General features: G+C 41.6%; 1 non-coding gene across 1 annotated transcript; it reads right to left on the reverse strand.

The window, feature by feature from the left end:
• Positions 1 to 151: 151 nt before the first annotated feature.
• On the reverse strand, positions 152 to 233 carry trnal-aag. Its single transcript has one exon. It is a non-coding gene; the product is annotated as a tRNA-Leu (tRNA).
• Between the last annotated feature and the right edge of the window lie 4,593 nt (positions 234 to 4,826).

Genomic DNA, 4,826 nt, shown 5'->3' on the forward strand with positions numbered 1-4,826 from the left:
AAGCGATAAAAGGTTTACGTTTTAGCCTACAGATGTCGCAAAGGCGTTTAACATGAGATTGTTAAAATGTTTCATATAATCCACAAGGAGTAGTGATTTCCAACTCAAGTAGTAGAGCCCGAAGTAGAGCCCGCGATCCGAAAAATGTTCCTGACAGCGGTGGGATTCGAACCCACGCCCCCGAAGAGACTGGAGCCTTAATCCAGCGCCTTAGACCGCTCGGCCACGCTATCATGTATCATTACTTCTGTATATATAAGATTCATAAATGTTGTAAAATTGCTTCCAGACAGCAGCTCCAAATGCGATGTGACATGACATCGCATCAGTCCGCTAAGTATGGTTATGTATTTATGAAGTGATAAGCAGGTGTTTGGGGGGTATATTGGCACTTGTCGATGGCCGGGCTGTGCTGATAAACTCCCACTACCAGACACCCCCCTTTCGCGTGAACGTGCACGCACTCAATTCTCCATTGGTGCAACTTGTTGCTCGTTGAGATTTCTGAACACGTTAGGCTGCGTTTAATTTAATTATTTATCTCGGTTTTATCGCGGGCGAGGCACCGGTAATGCAGCTTTCGGTTTGGCTATTTTTTTCAAGTGTATTAGTCTAAATAAATCTATTTGCTAAAATTCATTATCTCTCACATGTCTTATTCGACTAGTAGTTGTTTTGAAATGTTTATTGCTTGCCTACATTTTACTCCTTCCTCTGTTTTAATATAACACACATACATCAACTATTCATTTCAGTTGCCTACATAGTTTTTCTATAGAAAGTATTTTACTTAGATGTTTGCCACAGAAGGTATTTGACTCTAGCCACAAAATTAAGGAAATTAGTAGGGCGGGAGGATTTTGGCAAGGCCATTTTCTTGTCTGCCGAAATTCTCTCCTCCCTTCTATCTTGGGACTGCAAGGCCTGGCACACTTCAGAATCATTTGGTGACCTAGCATGCCCCCTGATGTGTGCCACTGGAAGTATTAGATTCTAGTCACAAAAGGAAGTGGTTATTTCAGCAATAATAGTTTTCAGAGCCCTCTACTGTTCTCTCTACCCTCAATCCCCCATCCCATCGTGCTATTCCCTCAAGGCTTTTCCTACATTTTTTAAAACACTTTTTCTGTTTTTGTTTTTAAGAATGTAGGTACAGTAGTAATACTAATAAAAAATCTAACATTTGTACTCTGAGCAAAAAAAATAAGTTCAAATATATAAGTCAACATGAGTGTATATCCATAATCACAGTAAACTGTTATAATAACAGAAAAAAGAAGGGGGGAAAAGTATAATAATATAATAAACAAAACTATGACTGAATGTGCCTCCAAGAAGAATCCCCTCCCCAATAGGTCCCTTTGCCCTCAATAGGACACCCCTAGCACTTCCACCATCCCCATCAACCTCCCCCACCCCTCAACCACAAAACACAATAATGATGATAATAATAATAAAACAAAAATATATATACCAAGATATATATACACATACACAGATGTACAGTACATATACATATCCACAGGACACTCTGTATCTCTTTTCCTGCATCAGATATTCAGGTGACATTTCCACCTGGATGACCGCACATAATAAGCAAGATGTAGATGCTCTTCATAAGAGGGAATGCCTGCCCATTCTCAGATGTTAGATAATCCAAGATGATCACGTCATTTACATTTTAGCCCTAACATGAACGTTCTGCTTCTTCCACACCATCTAGCGATTTCCCCAAGATGCTCAGTCAGAGCCATGTCAGCTCCAGATTTGACTACTTCAACTCACACCCTGCTGGAATCCCTGCATTCTCAGATTCCCCTCCACTGATTTGCACCCTGGATGGCCTCCCTATTTCAGCTCATTATGTTCAGGATTATAATTCTAGCCTACAGGCCCAGAAAATGACCAGCTCCTTAATACCTCTTGGTCTGGATAAAGTGATGTACTGTTTTTCTTTTTCTGTGATCTACAATTGTGTCAATATTGAAGTTGTCTTCTCCTTAATGATTCAGTGGACAATCACCAAGACTTTGCTGTGTACGGTTGCCTAATTGGTTGAATGAGTTGAGCTGCAGGCATCATAACTGCAAAGTCCCTTGCTGTTTGTAAATGCTGATTCAATTAACCACCTAACCACTTTGATTCTGATTTACTTTTGGTCTTGGAATACACTTCTACCTGTTGCTCTATGTTTATAATAAAAACATGTTTGTTGTGCTTTTACTCTAGCAGTGAACAGGTTAGGTAGCAGTTTTCTACATATTGCATATAATTGACTGTATATGTTACATTTTAGAACATGGTAGATTATCATGTAATACGACATCTACCATAACATGTATTTATGGTTTCAGCATATACTGTACAAATGGATAACTTCAGATATATTTGATGTGCGAAAGGTACATTGATTCTCCCCTGATCCTTTTCAAATACGGTCAAAGATGTTAACATCATGAGAGAAGAAATAGCAGTCACTCTCCTCCAACACTGGTATGTTCAATTTATAATTCAATATAATTGTAGATAAAATAAACATAAGGATCTTTCAAGGTTATCATTGATCCAACTTCTGACTAGATGGCCACTAAAACACATGTATTTAAATAATTATGTTACAAGAAACCTATACTATTCCCCTGTTCCCTGTTTGCTCAGAAAAATACATGTATAGATGTATAGACTACTTGACATGTTTTGCTACATGACCTGAGCCAACTGTGCCGCTTCTGTGGGGAGGTGGACAATAATGAGGAAGACACTAACTGGGTAATTGCTTGTTCACTTCTAAAGGCACATTTTTAGGAGTACAAATTTGTATAAGCAGGAATATTTATAGGAGGTAGTATCATCCACTTTGTCTGAAAAGGAAATAATTGTAATTCAAGAAAATATAGTTAATGTTTTAAATATATTAACATTTTTCAACATAAATTACCGATTGTTATGAAAACTTGAAATCGGCCCTAATTAATTGGCCATTCTGATTAATTGGTCAACCTCTAGCACAAACCCACCGTCGGTGGACCAGACAGGAATGGCAAAAAGTGCTCTTCACTGACGAGTCGCGGTTTTGTCTAACCAGGGGTGATGGTCGGATTCACGTTTATCGTCGAAGGAATGAGCATTGCAACGAGGCCTGTACTCTGGAGCGGGATCGATTTGTAGGCTGGCAGGTGTATTTAGGGACATATTCAACCAATCCCTATCCAGTGTGTTGTCCCCACATGCTTCAAGGTGACCACCATTGTTCTTGTTCCCAAGAAAGCAAAGGTAATTGAACTAAATTACTATCGCCCCATTGCACTCACTTCTGTCATCATGAAGTGCTTTGAGAAACTAGTCAAGGATCATATCACCTCCACCCTACCTGATACCCTAGACCCACTCCAATTTGCTTACCGCCCCAATAGGTCCACTGACGATGCAATCGCCTGCACACTGCCCTATTCCACCTGGAGAAGAGGAATACCTATGTCAGAATTCTGTTCATTGACTTCCGCTCAGCATTTAACACCATTAGTACCCTCCAGTCTCGTCATTAAGCTCGAGACTCTGGGTCTCGACCCCGCCCTGTGCAACTGGGTCCTGGACCTTCTGACAGGCCGCTCCAAGGTGGTGAAGGTGAGGTAAACCAGGTGAGGTCACCGCATGTGTGGGAGGTGGAACTAAAGGGTTAGCTAAGGCATATTGAGCAGGGCTAGAGGCTCTACAGTGAAATAAGACAATCACTAACCAAATCAGCAATGGACAAGGCATATTGACATTAGGGAGAGGCATGCGTAGCTGAGTGATCATAGGGGTTAAGTGAGTAACTAGGTTGGCTGGAGACACGGTGATTCAGACAGCTTGCGGGCTGGGGATAGCAAGCTAGCAGAGGGGCCTTAGAGGAACATCGCAACTGAAGAAATCTGTTGTAGCCCCCTCGTGCAGTTACGTCGGTAGACCAGTCGTGATGGATCAGCAGGGCTCCATGTAGTAAAAGGGGTCCAGGCCAATTGGCAAAATAGGTATAGTGGCCAAAGAAATTGGCTGATGGCATCTTAAACTAACAGTCCGATATGCTCTAGACAGCTAGCAGGCGGGCATTCAGGGGACGTCGTGACCTGTTGAAAAAAGCCCTCGGGCAGATTATGTCGGTAGTCCAGTCGTGATGGATTGGCGGGGCTCCGTATCGGCAGTAAAAGGGGTCCAGGCCAACTGGAAATTTGGCTTGATGACAGCTTCACACTCTTGGCATTCTCTCAACCAGCTTCATGAGGTAGTCACCTGGAATGCATTTCAATTAACAGGTGTGCCTTATTAAAAGTTCATTTGTGGAATTTCTTTCCTTCTTTATGCGTTTGAGACAATCAGTTGTGATAAGGTAGGGGTGGTATACAGAAGATAGTCTTCTACCAAATAGGACTGTCCATATGTCCATATTCTTGCAAGAACAACTCAAATAAGCTAAGAGAAATGACAGCCCCCCATTACTTTGAAGACATGAAGGTCAGTCAATCCAGAAAATGTCAAGAACTTTGAAAGTTTCTTCAAGTGCAGTTGCAAAAACCATCAAGCGCTATGAGGAAACTGGCTCTCATGAGGACCGCCAGTTACCTCTCCTGCAGAGGATAAGTTCATTAGAGTTACCTGCCCCTCAGATTACAGCCCAAATAAATGCTTCAGAGTTCAAGAAACACATCAACAAACGTAAGCTTTTCGCTACACTCGCTATAACATCTGCTAACCATGCGTATGTGACCAATAAAATGTGATTTGATCAACTGTTCAGAGGAGACTGCGTGAATCATGGTCGAATTGCTGCAAAGAAACCACTACTAAAG

Source organism: Oncorhynchus gorbuscha, linkage group LG06 (genome assembly GCF_021184085.1).
Source record: "Oncorhynchus gorbuscha isolate QuinsamMale2020 ecotype Even-year linkage group LG06, OgorEven_v1.0, whole genome shotgun sequence".
Classification (NCBI taxonomy): Eukaryota; Metazoa; Chordata; class Actinopteri; order Salmoniformes; family Salmonidae; genus Oncorhynchus; species Oncorhynchus gorbuscha.